This window comes from Ranitomeya imitator, chromosome 1 (assembly GCF_032444005.1).
Source record: "Ranitomeya imitator isolate aRanImi1 chromosome 1, aRanImi1.pri, whole genome shotgun sequence".
In the NCBI taxonomy this organism is placed as follows: domain Eukaryota; kingdom Metazoa; phylum Chordata; class Amphibia; order Anura; family Dendrobatidae; genus Ranitomeya; species Ranitomeya imitator.
In genome coordinates this window covers 443,454,765-443,472,293 of record NC_091282.1, presented here as the reverse complement: position 1 = coordinate 443,472,293, position 17,529 = coordinate 443,454,765, and positions in this window count along the sequence as shown.

The following is a 17,529-nucleotide window of genomic DNA, read 5'->3' as shown; positions in this document are numbered from 1 at the left end:
CCGCGCTTAGTAACCCGATGTTTACCCTGGTTACCATGCTAAAAGTAAAAAAAACAAACACTACATACTTACCTACCGCTGTCTGTCCTCCAGCGCTGTGCTCTGCACTCCTCCTGTACTGGCTGTGAGCCGGAAAGCAGAGCGGTGACGTCACCGCTCTGCTTTCCGGCTCACAGCCAGTACAGGAGGAGAGCAGAGAAGCAGAGCGCAGCGCTGGAGGACAGACGGCTGTAGGTAAGTATCTAGTGTTTGTTTTTTTTTACTTTTAGCATGGTAACCAGGGTAAACATCGGGTTACTAAGCGCGGCCCTGCGCTTAGTTACCCGATGTTTACCCTGGTTACCGGCATCGTTGGTCGCTGGAGAGCGGTCTGTGTGACAGCTCTCCAGCGACCAAACAGCGACGCTGCAGCGATCCGGTTCGTTGTCGGTATCGCTGCAGCGTCGCTTAATGTGAAGGGGCCTTTAGTATAAGTGCAATCTGTAGGTGCATATTGTAGGGCACTTAGTTAACACTATCTTGATCAAAAGATAAAAGGTGTACCCAATTAAGATAGTCCCAAACTCTAGTGACTCATGTCACAATCCATTTTTAGATTTGTGGCAGTTCTGGAACCACTTTGTTTAAATGTAGCTTTTTTTTCTTTCAGTCCATCGGGGGTTAATGTCAGTTCCCCCCCATCCCCCCCCCCCCCCCGGCAATCTGGTGTAACTGCAGTGTTGCTGGGTCAGCTGATGTGGGTGATGACCACTCCCACCATCCTTTAAATGGTCACCTGATGCATCAGCTGGTTGTTGATTATAGAGTTTATCTTTGGAGACCAGCCTAGTAGGAGCAGCTCTATTATGTCAGCCACTTCTGGTGTTTGGAGTCATGTTGCTGTGCTATCTGCAGTGTGGAGCTTGGCAGTGGTGTCTGGAAGCTAAGTGCTGTATTTTCACCTTGTCCCTTTGGTGTTTGTCACTGTCCCCTGTGTGTAGTATCTGCAGTGGTGAGGCTAGTACCCCTTGCCAGCTAGTGCACTCGCCAGGGCAATATTAGATGACAGCGAGGGACTTAGGTTCATGATGGTGGCGGGGGGAAGGACCCGATTATGGTGTTAGGGGAATGCAGGGACAGGCTCAGGTTTGAGGTCAGGTGGTGATCATCCCCATTTCCCTATCTGTAGGGCCTTTTTCTCCTCAATACCATCCCGATGTGTGTGTTGCGCCGTCCGCTGACAGAACACCCATTGGGTCGCTTTATATGCCGTGACATTATCACCAACCATCACATTTTTCTGGTGAAACATGACTCAATTGCAGGACTTCACCCAACTGATCCAGACTGTCACTGATGAGCTTAAGGAGCTGCAGTCTCAGGTGGTGCAGCAGCTTTAACAGTTGTCAGGGTTTTGGGTCTCGGCTCATGTGCTGGCTCAACCGGAACCCAAGATATCTCTCCCTGACAGGTTCTCTGGATGGAGAGATAAATTCTTGGTTTTTCAGGAGGCCTGTAAATTATATTTCAGGCTCCACCCTCCTTCTTCAGGGAGTGAGGAACAGCGTGTGGGGATAATAGTCTTCCTTCTCAAGGGTGATCCCCAATCCTGGGCCTTCTCCCTGCCGACTTATCCATCATCTTTGCAGTGGGTGGACAAGTTTTTTGCGGCCTTGGCGCTGGTGTATGGTGATCCTGATGGCATGTCCCTGGCTGAGTCTCAACTCTGCAAAATCAAGCAGGGTGGGCCGGCCGGCTGAGGAGTACTGCTCAGAGGTCAGGAGGTGGGCCACTGAAATAAAGTGGAATGACCCTGCCCTTAGGAACCATTTTTGTCAGGATTTGTCACCTAGGCTAAAAGATACTCTGGTGCAGTATGCTACTCCTGGGTCATTGGAAGCCGCCATGGCCCTAGCTATCCGGGTGGATAGATGCCTCAGGGAGAGACGTACACCAAATCTGCCCCATGTTGTCCTTTCTAGGGAGGAGGACACATCGCTGCAGGTGGATGAACCTATGCATGTGGAAGGAGTCTCATCTCAAACAGGGTTGCCTGGAGTTTGCCGTGATATGCAAGCATGTTTCTACTGTGGGTAGACTGGTCATTTCATCAAGGTCTCCCCAGCTCGTGCCAAAGTACCTTCACCATCTCAAAAACTGCATCCCCCAGGCCGTGTGGAGGGAGGCGTCCAGGGTGTGTATATTTCCTCCATCTTTTCATCTCAGTGCACCATCCCTGCTGAAGTGGTGGTTGGCTGGGTAACTGAGACTATACCGGTGCTTGTGGACGGTGGAGCTGGAGTTAATTTGGATGATCCTAGCTTTGTCCAGATCCATGGTCTGAGGGATCAACCATTGGGTCGCTTTATATACCGTGACAACTCACCTCACTATGCGCCAGCAGGCCTCAAAATAGACTGGGGTGGAGCGGTTAGAGCAGAACATGGATATGACTGTACTCAGTACCTGTCTGTGCACAGCCCAAAGTGGAGTGACCACACCCCAAAAGTACAAGAAACTACAACAAAAGGAAAAAACATGGACCTGCATTGTTATTAGTATAAGGGTATGTGCACACGCTGCAGATTTTGCTGCGGATCCGCAGCTGCGGGTCCGCCGCGGTTTCCCCATGCATTTACAGTATAATGAAAACCTATGGCAGCCCTCACAGATACGTGTGCACATACCCTAAGTGCAATGTGTAGTTGCAAATTCACACTGCGACTATTAACAAACAAAACCTAGAATAAAAATAAAATAATAAATAGATACCCTGCAGTAAATGAATAATGCTTCTTGTGGAGAGTGACATGCATGTATGAGGAGACTTACAGGCCATGCAATGCTCCTCTGGGAAATTAAATATACAAATTGTCTCTTCAGAGAGGAATAGGACTTGAACTCTAGTGCCAGCTATTGGAGGTGGCAATACTAAAAGTCAATATCAGCCCTTTAATGAGCCTTGCCATATGATTTAGAATAAAAGAAAAAAAACAGAATTTCAATTTACAGACACGTGTTTCAGGGTGTTGCTTCTCCTCAGAGCAAAAGCATGAGATCTGATTTGGCTGTATGAGACACCTCTGACTGAGGTCTAAGGGGTAACATCTCGCCTTGTGGAGAGTGACATACCTGACAAGAGAGTGACAGAAGCGTCAATCGGTGACAGTGCGTAAAGGTCAGGCTGCAATTGTGGAGCTCCAGGGCCACGGCGGTGAGCGCAGGTCGGCAGCGTGGTATTTACTTCTAACACCAGCCTACTAAGCGGTTCTCTCTGCTGGTAGATGTTATCGCTGCAGGGCGGTTCTAAATGATGAGAGCAGTGCTGCGGTAGCAACTTCTTCCAGAACAGCTTAGTAGCCTGGCATTAGTAGTAAAATGTCAAGCTGCCAACCTGTGGTCACCGCAGTGTTCAGAGTACAGCAGTGTAATAATGATGCTGCTGTGCTTTGATCACTGACTCGGCTCTACTCCATCAGTATAACGTCTTATTCAGATGTGTGTGCGCAAGAATGTCTGAATTACGCTTTAATGCTGTGTCTGCAATGCGCATCAGAAGTCAGCAGTAAAGCCTCGTTCAGATCACAGCTTTCATGCTTCTTGGCATGCTTTCCACCAGTCTTTCACCCTGCTTCTGGCACTAAAATTTAAGCTGTTCTTCTTTGTTTGATCGCTTGTGACTATCCATCATCCTCTTGATTGGGCTGCCCATGACAGGGTTTTGATGTGGTGGTCTCTTAATTTTTGTCAGAGCCTGAGGCGTATCTAGGTGCTCTGGCACCCGGGGCAAGAATTCAGTTTGGCACCCTCCCTTCCCCCCCGGACATATGTGATTTGCACACTTAGTCATGTACCCACGAGCTCCTCTCCCTAATGCTCTCAATGTTCAGTGAAAAACAGAGAGAAGCAGGACGAGAAGCTCGTTGTCACAGGACCATAAGTATGAAAATCGAATATGATTGAAGTGTCCATGTGACGACTACTGGAATCTGCAGAGCTGAATCCTGACATCGAAGGCTTCTGAATTCTCACAGCGAATGCACTGCACATTTTTAGGATTCTCCCTTGCCGGTGGACAGTCATGTCAGTGCAGCGCCCCAGAGACCTGGTCGTTGCAGTATGACGCTCTGCCGCTAAGGGGAGTGATGGTACGTCTGATGGCATTAAAGGAGTTCTTCTGACCAGGTATCACCAGCACACATTACACTTCACACTCCGGCCACTAGGGGGAGAAAAAGGCAGTATTTATTGGGCCACTCCTCACACTGGTAAAACTAGGGGTTAGATAGGAAGTTAGTCAGAAGCTGACTTGGTTGGATACAGGCAACATCCCGTGGCAGGGGGTGTTGCAGGGGGAAGATTCATGGGGGTCCCTGTCAGGCGTGGGAACCTGGCAGGTGCCTAGCGACCAGAATAGAACGTTACGGAACCGCGCCTGCACACCCCGCGGCGGTATTCTAAGAAAGAGACACGAAGCAAAGGATATTGTGGAACAGTGAGAAATGAGATCAAGCACAAAGGAGAGCCAGTAGGAGTCGTGCCTGGAGAACGGCAACATCCTACTGAGGCACGTAGCCGGTGGCCGGAACACCGAGGAAGTAACTGACTCTATGCCTTACTTCAAACTCCGCAGGACAGTTAATTATAGGTTGGCTGTCTACCTTACATCACCTAAGCAGACATAGGGGGCAACACGTGGAGAGGGGCATCTCTAGGGTCCCGAAAGAGCTCTGAGCCTACCCGTCAAACGGGTGCGTCCTAGCCATAACATACCTGGGGGACGGAGAACTAGAAAGATCTGGAACGAATTAGAAAGAACGAACGAACGAGAACAGATGTTGTGAGGACTATTCCGAATGCTCAGCAGGGCAGCACTACAACACACAGGCGCTAGTGGTAGGCAACGATTTCCACCTGTAAAGGGAACTCTGGATGTGCCATCGGACCGGCCGGTCTCAGACAGCCCTGTTAACCGTGCTCTGGATTGAGGATCCTGAAGTCTTCAGTAAAGAGGTAAAGAGACTGCAACCTTGTGTCCTCGTTATTGTCTGCACCTCACACCATCACCATCCATCTTACTGGGAAGCCCTGGGGACATACTTCATCTGTGGGAAGGTATACCATCTAGCTGCCATTCCATCACCCCAGCGGACCCCAAGCAGTGTCGGTCGCCCTGACCGAACACCACAGGAGGCGTCACGAAACCTTGACAAACTATCATCACCCCTTTTATTGGACGTCCCTTAGCAGGGTCACGGACTGGGTCCAGCCACCGTGACAACCCCAGAACTGAGACAGAAAGGACCGGTACCGAGTAACTTGTGGCCCTGTGTCTGGGGGAGCTCCAACTTGGCGTCACGAACAGGATCGTACTTAAGCCTGAAGAATTGGGTCATGTGTGCCTTGGAACTGTGATTGAAACGTGTTTGAACTGTGATTTATTGCTAAGACTGTGCATTGCTATTTGCCTCCAAGATTCCCGCCAAAACCGCCGCCATTGCCGCGCCACGAGGAGCGCAGGAGAAGGAGGGCATGACATGGGCGGAGACTGCCAAAGAGGCGCCAAAAGTGACGACCGCTCTCTCCGACTGCAGCTACAGGATGATGAGCTGAGGAATGGAGGAGCTCAAACCCCAGAAAATGGAGGAGCCTTGTGTGTGTGCTGTTGCAGGTCCAGGAGAGGAGACGGCGACCAGCAAGTGCCTGAGTGAAGACGAAGTGACCCAGGATCACTGCAACCTAGCGGAGCCGGACCAGGGCTTGCCGCCACAGGGGGACCCGGACTTCCTGGAGTTGCCGGAGGAGGCATCGAACCACCCAACTCCAGACGTGGGGTGGGCAACGGCAAAGAAATGGAAGTTGGAGCTGTGCCGGAAGATCACACAGGGAGAGCCGTGGTCAGAGCCGCAGCAGACTCCAGTGTCCTCGTCAGCAGAGCCGATCGACATCGGTGGAATCACATCAGACGCAGGTACCAAAAGCGACCCTGCCCCACCGACCGATCCAACTCCAGTGACTGCTCCCCATCCCAGCTGTGACCAGCCTTCCGTAACCGAGATCGGGGTGACAACCCTTTACGCCATGAAGGGGATACTGCCCCCGCTACCGATATCTATGGGCGAACCGTTAGACGTGAGTCCCGAGGGGGTGATCTTTGAGTGGGATGTGCCGAGGATCCAGCCAGACGGGTCCAGACAGGAGGGCTCTTACGTAGTTGGGCTCACCTGGGAGCAGTACAGACAATGCTTAGTTGCACAATGGGAAGACCGAGAACAAACGAAACAGACTGCCCAAAAAGTACCGAAATCTAAGACCAAACGTGGCAAAAAGGATCCGGTGAGACGAGGGACAGTGTTAGCCTTTCACCCAAAGAGGGGTTGGGGCTTCATACTCGAGCCAGGACTGCCGACCGAAATCTTTATTGCCAACTATAACATGGAAACTCAGTCCCGTGGTGGGGCCCTTGATCGAAGTTTGTGCAGGGGGGACCATGTGACCTACACCCACCACCGGAGTGAGCAGGGGTGGTATGCCAAGAATGTCCAACGATATGAGCCTACTATGGCGCCCCCTACTGCCGTGACTGAGATTAATGGCAGTCGTTCCCTGGTATTTGGCCTAGCGGATGCTAGCATTACTACCACCGTGCGTATCGGTACTCCTGCAGGATCTGCTATAAAAATTGACATCCATATCAAACCTGTTAATGACTTGACCACACCGGAGAGACAAACCCACAACGGTGATACGGCATCGGACGAGAGTTCAGATAGAGACCTTCCCCGGTCAGGAAGTGTGCATTTCTGACTGGTGCCATGCAACCTACCATCGCGAGGATAAACCTCGGAAACCTGAAACTGTAAATAGTTAACTAATTGTCTCTTGCTTTTTTTCTACTTAAAACCAGTCTATGGTTATTTCTTAAAGGGATCCCTATTGTTTTACATTTTTCTACTTTTCCATAAGTTCATCATTGTTTAAAAGACTGCCGGATCATGAACAGTGAATGATTCCAAAACTGTGTTGTATATAGTTTGCGCCTTATTAAAGGCGCCCTCTACTGGTTTTACAAAAAGAAAGAAGGCTTTGCGAAGAGACTGCTTTTGGACATGACGCAGAAGGTCTTGCTTTCAACGGACTTGCAGACAGAGAGAATCTGCACTATCTCAGAGACTTGGTTCCCTCTTAAAGGGAATGTTCACATGTTGCACTTAAAGGGAACCTGTCACCTGAATTTGGCGGGACTGGTTTTGGGTCATATGGGCGGAGTTTTCGGGTGTTTGATTCACCCTTTCCTTGCCCGCTGGCTGCATGCTGGCTGCAATATTGGTTTGAAGTTCATTATCTGTCCTCCATAGTACACGCCTGCATAAGGCAAGATTGCCTTGCGCAGGCGTGTACTATGGAGGACAGAGAATGAACTTCAATCCAATATTGCAGCCAGCATGCAGCCAGCGGGTAAGGAAAGGGTGAATCAAACACCCGAAAACTCCGCCCATATGACCCAAAACCAGTCCCGCCAAATTCAGGTGACAGAGTCCCTTTAAGCATGATGTTGCCTTAGGAAAGTTAAAGAATTGTAATAATGTTGATAATGTTAGAAACTGTTGATAATGTTGTTAGAGATTGAGGACAGGAAAAGATTGAAAGTGAACCTGTAGGGGTTAGAGAGAGAGTCCTCCTGAGAACCGTAGAACGATAGTTGGTTGCTGATAGAAAGACAATGACAGAAGGCACAGCCAAGGAGCTAGGCGGTCCTGCATTGGTGAAGCTAGAAAGAGAAGAAAAGTTGAGTTTGTATTGTAGTACTTTATAGTAGGCCTTTAGTGGGTTCAGCTTATATGCCCTTAAAGGAAAAGTTAAATTATTGTTCAGAATTTGCACTTAGTAGAATACCCGGCAGGGTACCAGAAGTTATTTATAGTCAAAATGTTATTTAACCCCTTAGTGACAGAGCCAATTTGGTACTTAATGACTGAGCCAATTTTTGCAATTCTGACCACTGTCATTTTATGAGGTTATAACTCTGGAACGCTTCAGCGGATCCCGCTGATTCTGAGAATGTTTTTTCGTGACATATTGTACTTCATGATAGTGGTAACAATTCTTGCGATTATTTATGAAAAAACGGAAATATGGCAAAAAATTTTAAAATTTTGCAATTTTCAAATTTTGTATTTTTATGCCCTTAAATCAGAGAGATATGTCACGAAAAATAGTTAATAAATAACAATTCCCACATGTCTACTTTACATCAGCACAATTTTGGAAACAAATTTTTTTTGTTAGGGAGTTATAAGGGTTAAAAGTTGACCAGCAATTTCTCATTTTTACAACACTTTTTTTTTTTAGGGACCACATCACATTTGAAGCCATTTTGAGGGGTCCATATGATAGAAGATAACTAAGTGTGACAGCATTCTAAAAACTACACCCCTCAAAGTTCTCAAAATTACATTCAAGAAGTTTATTAACCTTTTACGTGCTTCACAGGAAATGAAACAATGTGGAAGGAAAAAATTAACATTTAACTTTTTTTTGCAAACATTTTAATTCAGAACCATTTTTTTTTATTTTCACAAGTGTAAAAACAGAAATGTAACCATAAATTTTGTTATGCAATTTCTCCTGAATACGCCAATACCCCATATGTGGGGGTAAACCACTGTTTGGGTGCACCGCAGAACTTGGAAGTGAAGGAGCGCCGTTTGACTTTTTCAATACAGAATTGGCTGGAATTGAGATCGAACGCCATGTCACGTTTAGAGAGCCCCTGATGTGCCTAAACAGTGGAAACCCCCCACAAGTGACACCATTTTGTAAACTAGACCCCTTAAGGAACTTATCTAGATGTGTGGTGAGCACTTTGAACCCCCAAGAGCTTCACAGAAGTTTATAACGTAGAGCCGTGAAAATAAAAAATCGCATTTGTTTACACAAAAATGATCTTTTCGCCCACAAATTATTATTTTCACAAGGGTAACAGGAGAAATTAGACCATAAAAGTTGTTGTGCGATTTCTCCTGAATACGCCAATACCCCATATGTGGGGGTAAACCACTGTTTGGGTGCACAGCAGGGCTTGGAAGAGAAGGAGCGCCGTTTTACTTTTTCAATGTAGAATTGGCAGGAATTGAGATTGGACGCCATGTCGCATTTGGAGAGTCCCTGATGTACCTAAACAGTGGAAACCCCCACAAGTGACACCATTTTGGAAACTAGACCCCTTAAGGAACTTATCTAGATGTGTGGTGAGCACTTTGAACCCCCATGTGCTTCACAGAAGTTTATAACGTTGAGCCGTGAAAATAAAAAATCGCATTTTTTCTACAAAAATGAATTTTTGCCCCCAAATTTTTATTTTCACAAGGGTAACAGGAGAAATTAGACCACAAAAGTTGTAGTGCAATTTCTCCTGAGTATGTCAATACCCAATATGTGGGGGTAAACCACTGTTTGGGCACACCGCAGAGCTTGGAAGAGAAGGAGTGCCGTTTTAGTTTTTCAATGTAGAATTGTCTGGAATTGAGATCGGACGCCATGTCGCGTTTGGAGAACCCCTGATGTGCCTAAACAGTGGAAACCCCCCACAAGTGACACCATTTTGGAAACTAGACCCCTTAAGGAAGTTATCTAGATGTGTGGTGAGCACTTTGAACCCCTATTTGCTTCACAGAAGTTTATAACGTTGAGCCGTGAAAAAAAAAAATCGCATTTTTTCTACAAAAATGATTTTTTTGCCCCCAAATTTTTATTTTTACAAGGGTAACAGGAGAAATTAGACCACAAAAGTTGTAGTGCAATTGGAAGAGAAGGAGTGCCGTTTTAGTTTTTCAATGTAGAATTGTCTGGAATTGAGATCGGACGCCATGTCGCGTTTGGAGAACCCCTGATGTGCCTAAATAGTGGAAACCCCCCACAAGTGACCCCATTTTGGAAACTAGACCCCCCATGGAACTTATCTCGATGTGTGGTGAGAACTTTGAATGCCCAAGTGCTTCACAGAAGTTTAGAATGCAGAGTCGTGAAAATAAAAAAAAAAATTTTTCCACAAAAAAGATTTTTTAGCCCCCAAGTTTTTATTTTCTCAAGGGTAACAAGAGAAAACGGACCCCAAAAGTTGTTGTCCAATTTGTCCTGAGTATGCTGGTACCCCATATGTGGGGGTAAACCACTGTTTGGACGCACGGCAGAGCTCGGAAGGAAGGAGTGCCATTTTGGAATGCAGACTTTGATAGAATGGTCTGCGGGCGTTATGTTGCGTTTGCAGAGCCCCTGATGTACCTAAACAGTAGAAACCCCCCACAAGTGACCCCGTTTTGGAAAGTAGACCCCCCAAGGAACTTATCTAGATGTGTGGTGAGAACTTTGAATGCCCAAGTGCTTCACAGAAGTTTAGAATGCAGAGTCGTAAAAATAAAAAATATTTTTTTTTCCACAAAAAAGGTATTGTAGCCCCCAAGTTTTTATTTTCACAAGGGTAACAGGAGAAATTGGACCCCAATAGTTGTTGTCCAATTTATCCCGAGTACACTGATGTGCCATATGTGGGGGTAAACCACTGTTTGGGCACACGGCAAAGCTCGGAAGGGAGGGAGCACCATTTGACTTTTTGAGCGCAAAATTGGCTGTCGTATTTGGAGACCCCCTGATGTAACTAAACAGTGGAAACCCCCCAATTCTAGCTCCAACCCTAACCCCAACACACCCCTAACCTTAATCCCAACCCGATCCATAATCCTAATCACTAAGCCTAACGATAATCACAACCCTTACCCTAAAACAACCCTAATGTCAACCCTAACCATAACCCTAATCAAAACCCTAAATCCAACACACCCCTAACCCTAATCTCAACCCTAACCTCAAACCTAACCCTAATCCCAATGCACCCCTAATCACAACCCTAATATTAACCCTAATCCCAAACCTAACCCTAATCCCAAGCGTCACCCTAATGCCACCCTAACCCTAATACCAACCCTAATCCAAACCCTAACCCTAATCCCAACTCTAACCCTAACTTTAGCCCCCACCCTAGCCCTAACTTTAGCCCCGGCCCTAACCATAGCCCTAAGGCTACTTTCACACTTACGTCATTTGGCATCCGTCGCAATCCGTCGTTTTGGACAAAAAACGGATCCTGCAAATGTGCCCGCAGGATGCGTTTTTTGCCCATAGACTTGTATTGCCGACGGATCGTGACGGATGGCCACACGTCGCGTCCGTCTTGCACTGGATCAGTTATGTTTTGGCATACCGTCGGCACAAAAAAGTTCAATGTACCTTTTTTTGTACGTCGCGTCCGCCATTTCTGACCGCACATGCGTGGCCGTAACTCCGCCCCCTCCTCCCCAGGACATAGATTGGACAGCGGATGCATTGAAAAACTACATCCGCTGCCCAAGTTGTGCACAATTTTCACAACGTGCGTCGGTATGTTGGGCCGATGCATTGCGACGGCCCCGTACCGACGTAAGTCTGAAAGAACCCTAACCCTAAATTTAGCCCCAACCGTAAACCCTAATTTAGCCCCAACCCTAACCCTAAATTTAGCCCCAACCCTAACCCTAGCCCTAACCCTAGCCCTAACCCTAACCCTAACCCTAGCCCTAACCCTAGCCCTAACCCTAGCCCTAACCCTAGCCCTAACCCTAGCCCTAACCCTAACCCTAACCCTCGCCATAACCCTAACCCTAACCCTAGCCCTAACCCTAACCCTAGCCCTAACCCTAGCCCTAACCCTAATTTTAGCCCCAACTGCTCTTCTCCTGCCGGCCGGCAGATGGCGATAGATGGCGGGCGCACTGCGCATGCGCCCGCCATTTTCTTTTCCCTGGCGGCCAGGAGGAGCAGCAGGAGGACCCAGGGACACCAGTGAGTATGATAGGGTCCCCGAATCCCCCTATTTCTCTGTCCTCTGATGTGCGATCACATCAGAGGACAGAGAATTACACTTTGCTTTTTTTTTTTCTGCGGTCGCCGGTAAACAGTTAATTACCGGCGATCGCAAAACAGGGGTCGGTAAAACCGACCCTGATCATGTTCTTTGGGGTCTCGGCTACCCCCTGCAGCCGAGACCCCAAAGATTCTCCCAGCGCCGGCCGGCGGGCGCACTGCGCATGCGCCCGCCATTTTGATGATGGCGGCGCCCATCGGGAGCCACGAGGAGCACCGGGGGAGACAGGTAAGTATTGGGGGGCTACCTGGGACCCCATTTCTCTGTCCTCTGATGTGCGATCACATCGGTGGACAGAGAAATTAAAAAGAAATCGCGTGTTTTTTTTTTGCGATCGCCGGTAAACGGTTAATTACCGGCGATCGCAAAAACCCCCCCGAATCATGTTCTCTGGGGTCTCGGCTACCCCCGGCAGCCGAGACCCCGGAGAAAATCCGACTCTGGGGGGCGCTATTTACTTTTTCCACAGCGCCGTTAATTAACGGCGCTGTGGTTTAAGTACCCTTAGCAGGAGCCGTTAAAAGGCATATCGGCGGTCGTTAAGGGGTTAAAAATATTTAACCTTGTTTTGTTTGTAACGTTCAAGAGTCCTCACCTCCCATAATGGGAAGCTTTGTTATATTTACTTGTTTCCAGCATTCCAAAATTTTGTATGTCTTTTGCTAACATGTATTGTTGTTCTTCCCAGTCCAGGAGTACTGGATTTAACCGGGGGGGAGTGCAGCGCCCCAGAGACCTGGTCGTTGCAGTATGACGCTCTGCCGCTAAGGGGAGTGATGGTACGTCTGATGGCATTAAAGGAGTTCTTCTGACCAGGTATCACCAGTACACATTACACTTCACACTCCGGCCACTAGGGGGAGAAAAAGGCTTTATTTATTGGGCCACTCCTCACACTGGTAAAACTAGGGGATGATAGGAAGTTAGTCAGAAGCTGACTGGGTTGGATTTAGGCAACATCCCGTGGCATGGGGTGTTGCAGGGAGAAGATTCAGGGGGGTCCCTGTCAGGCGTGGGAACCTGGCAGGTACCTAGCGACCAGAATAGAACGTTACGGAACCGCGCCTGCACACCCCGCGGCGGTATTCTAAGAAAGAGACACGAAGCAAAGGATATTGTGGAACAGTGAGAAACGAGATCAAGCACAAAGGAGAGCCAGTAGGAGTCGTGCCTGGAGAACGGCAACATCCTACTGAGGCGCGTAGCCAGTGGCCGGAACACCGAGGAAGTAACTGACTCTATGCCTTACTTCAAACTCCGCAGGACAGTTAATTATAGGTTGGCTGTCTACCTTACATCACCTAAGCAGACATAGGGGGCAACGCGTGGAGAGGGGCATCTCTAGGGTCCCAGAAGAGCTCCGAGCCTACCCGTCAAACGGGTGCATCCTAGCCATAACATACGTGGGGGATGGAGAACTAGAAAGATCTGGAACGAATTAGAAAGAACGAACGAACGAGAACAGAAGTTGTGACGACTATTCCTGAATGCTCAGCAGGGTAGCACTACAACACACTGGCGCTAGTGGTAGGCAACGATTTCCACCTGTAAAGGGAACTCTGGATGTGCCATCGGACCGGCCGGTCTCAGACAGCCCTGTTAACCGTGCTCTGGATTGAGGATCCTGAAGTCTTCAGTAAAGAGGTAAAGAGACTGCAACCTTGTGTCCTCGTTATTGTCTGCACCTCACACCATCACCATCCATCTTACTGGGAAGCCCTGGGGACATACTTCACCTGTGGGAAGGTATACCATCTAGCTGCCATTCCATCACCCCAGCGGACCCCAAGCAGTGTCGGTCGCCCTGACCGAACACCACAGGTGGCATCACAAAACCTTGACAAACTATCATCACCCCTTTTATTGGACACCCCTTAGCAGGGTCATGGACCGGGTCCAGCCACCGTGTCAACCCCAGAACTGAGACAGAAAGGACCGGTACCGAGTAACCTGTGGCCCTGTGTCTGGGGGTGCTCCAACTGCACAAGCATGTGATTTGTATACTTCTGACCACATTCCGACTAGACGTGTCTGGCCTCACTCAGTTCATTTTCATTGAGTGAGGCCACACATGTCTAGTCAGCACATGACTGCATGAATGTAAATCGCCAGCACAAGAGAATCCTAACAGTGTGCAGTACGCACTGTGAGGATTCAGAAGTCTGCAGTCACAAAGAATGACTGCAGACTCATTACAAACCTGGACATTCCCTTTAATGCTCCTAACAAATAAAAACATTAGAGTTAGTTAGTGTCACAAATAACATTTACATCCAGGTACCTTATAGATGACGTCGTCTCTAGAGTCGTTCTCCTTCTTTTCTTCATCTTGTCCAAACCCCATGATGAGTTTTCTCATCCACAGTTGTCTCTGCAGACTTCCATCTTCTCCGCTCTTCCGCAGCAAATCTCCACATGATGCCCTTAAAGATACAAGTGTCATTATAATGCTCCTGAATAAAAAAATTGCCCCTCACTATATTGTCTGCACAAAATATGACCCCCACACTGTCCCTCTTCAAACTGACCTCTCCTTTCCATACCGGGCCCTCTTCACACTGTTCTCTCACACTGTGTCCCCCCTATAGGGCCCAGTATTTATACTGTACTCTCATCACACTCCCCCTCCTTGGTATACTGTCCCTTCCTGGATGCGCCCTTACACTGTCCCCCATGCTATGCCCCCACTACTCAGTTTCTATTCTGTGTCCACTCACATTTCTCCCCCCATACTGTCCTCAGCTTTTTCCCCAATGCTGTCCTCAGCTTTCTCCCCCCATACTGTCCTCAGCTTTCTCCCCCATATTGTCCTCAGCTTTCTCCCCCCATACTGTCCTCAGCTTTCTCCCCCATATTGTCCTCAGCTTTCTCCCCCCATACTGTCCTCAGCTTTCTCCCCCCATACTGTCCTCAGCTTTCTGCCCCCATGCTGTCCTCAGCTTTCTCCCCCCATGCTTTCATCAGACTTCAGTCCCCATGCTGTCCTTAAATTCTTTGGTGTCTTCAGCTCCATTACCCCGAGCACTTACCACCAACCGCAATGCTGTGTCTTGTGTTATCTATCGCCTATGAAGAGCCTGCGAGTGACGTCAGCAGCGTGCGTGATCATATGACCTGATGATTAAGCTGCTGGCGTTTCACTGAGCAGGAAGTACCGGGGGCAGTCAGGACTTTGTTCAAGTGTACTCGCGTCTGAAGACGCCGTCCAGTACAAATCTCCGAGAAGTGAAGCGCAGCACCTTCTGTGAGAACAGCAGAATCTCAGTGTGGGGGCGGCAGAATGCCGCCGACGGGGAGCTTCCTCCTTGGATCGCGCATCAGGCGGCCCGATGGCGCCCCCTGTCGGCTGCGCCTGGGGCATATGCCCCGGCTGCCCCCCTTAGATACGTTGCTGGTCACAGCTGTATATGTGGGGGGAGCGCCCGTGCCGTGGATCTTCTGTGTGAGAAATCACCTGGTAACTGCTGCCCCGCCCTCCCTCCCATTTTTTAATCGTCAAGGCCTGGGGGTTAGTGGCTGAGCTGCGGTGTTTGGATAAAGTTGATTTATTAAGTTGGAAGTTATTGATAATTTTGATTTAATCTTATTGATCTAATAAAAGGCCTTGGCCAAAATATTCTCCACCTAAATCAATGTGTGTGTTCTATTTAGGTAAGGAAGATATTAAGGTACAGTAATTTGTATAATGGACGCCCCCCTTTTGGTGAATACAAAGGGGGTCGCATGATAACACAGCCTCTCCTCCCCCCCCCTCTTTTTCTTTTGTTTCTGTTGTGGTGTATATGGGTTATTGAATGAATTGGTTTACAAAGGGTTAATGGTGTTCAGTAAGCTGTGCTGGGCACGAGCAGGTTCAATCTGGTTTTTACTGGTATGTTTTCCCGCACTTTTTGCGGTTTTTGATTGGTTAAAGGCAAAAGTGCGGGGGGGGGGTTTTGTGTATAAAAATCAGCTGTTTTAACGGCTCGTCGCCAGTCAGCTGAGAAGATCAAAGAGTGAAGACGGATGATGGAAGCCCTCCTTCAGCAGCTGATTCAGAGGGCGGAGGCGGAGGGTGGCACCGATTGGCTGCGGAGTTGCCTGGCTATAAGACCTGCTATGAAACCTACCTCTGAAAATGAGGTGCCGGCTTCTCCTGCTCCACGGTCGTCGCCTTCCCCTCAGCCTTTGGAAGCTTCCCCGGCCAGGTCAAGTCGGAGCCTGCGTAGACAGCGGAGGGCGAGAGTCGTCTATTCGCCAGAGCCGCCATCGGTGTCTGCTCCTGATGTTTCCAGCGCGCGGCGCTGCGGTGGGCGGAGAACAGCGAGGCGGAAGTCCCGGAGTCCGCCGCGAGATCTTCACCGCGGTCAGCTGTCTTCGTTACCTCAGGCGCCGGGGAATGATGTCATGTCCGGTGAGTCGCTTGTGGAAGACCCGGAAGTGATCCCGGCGCCGGTGAGGAGAATCACTGAAGCGGCTAACCGCTGTAGCCGTACAAGCGCTGCAGCGGTTCAACGATCCCAGGCACCGATGTCCCTCCAAGGCGGTGAGCAATTCAGCGCGAGCGCTTCATCTGCCGCTGCTGCCGCTGGCAAGTCTTGGATCTCTGCTGCGTCGGCTTCGTGTCAAGATGACAGTCGTCTGCCACACGGATCGCATTTGCCCACCGGAGTGGGCTTGAGTACGGGTATCACTTCTAACGCCGTTGGACTTCATGGAGCTGGTGAGAACAATAATGTCCCTCTATCTGTTAGTCCTCTGGAAGTGAAGGATTTAGTCAGGGAAGCGTTAGTGGATTATTTGGGTAATGGGGTTTTTCCTGTCATGCCCAGATCTTCCTCTACTGATGTTAATGCTGGTAATTTTAGTGCAGTTTTAAAGCCTGGTCTGCCAGAAGTGCTGTTAAAAGAATCGCTCACATGTGATGTTTCGCCGCTGGGCTTTCATTTGAGCCCTGCGGTGAAAGAGCAAATTTGGAGCAGGTCATTTATAGATTTATTTTCGCTTTTACCTTCTGGCAGGGAACAGCAGAATAAGTATGAGAAGAGAGATGATTCTGATGATAAGAAGAAATCTAATCCCGTTAAGTCTTTTAACAATTGGGTTCAGGCTTTCTCAATTTATTCTGCTGTTCTCGGTGAGAAGTTTCCCAATCTTTGTTCTGGGCTTTTTCAGCACTTGTATGCTATACTTGAGGCTCATCGAAATTTTGGGGGTATGGCCTGGTTGCTGTACGACGAAGCTTTCAGGCAGAAATTGTCTATGTTCCCTAACCTAACGTGGGGTACCAAAGATGTTGGGTTATGGGTTAATCTTATGTTACCTCAGAGGTTTCAGACACAAAGGCAAACCCCTACCCCCTCAGTAAGGAGGGGTGTGTGCTTTGCATATAATGAATCTAGTTGTAAATGGGCCCAGAATTGTCGTTTTCGACACGAGTGCTCTTTCTGTGGAGGCATGCACCCGATGTCCAAGTGTTTCAAGAAACAGATGCAGTCTAATCAGCCAGGACATAGCAGAGAGCCATTTTCAAAGGGCGCAGACGCCAGTGATGCTGGGAAAAATGGCGCATTGGCTAGAAATTTACCCAGATCAGGAGAGTAGTTCTCTCC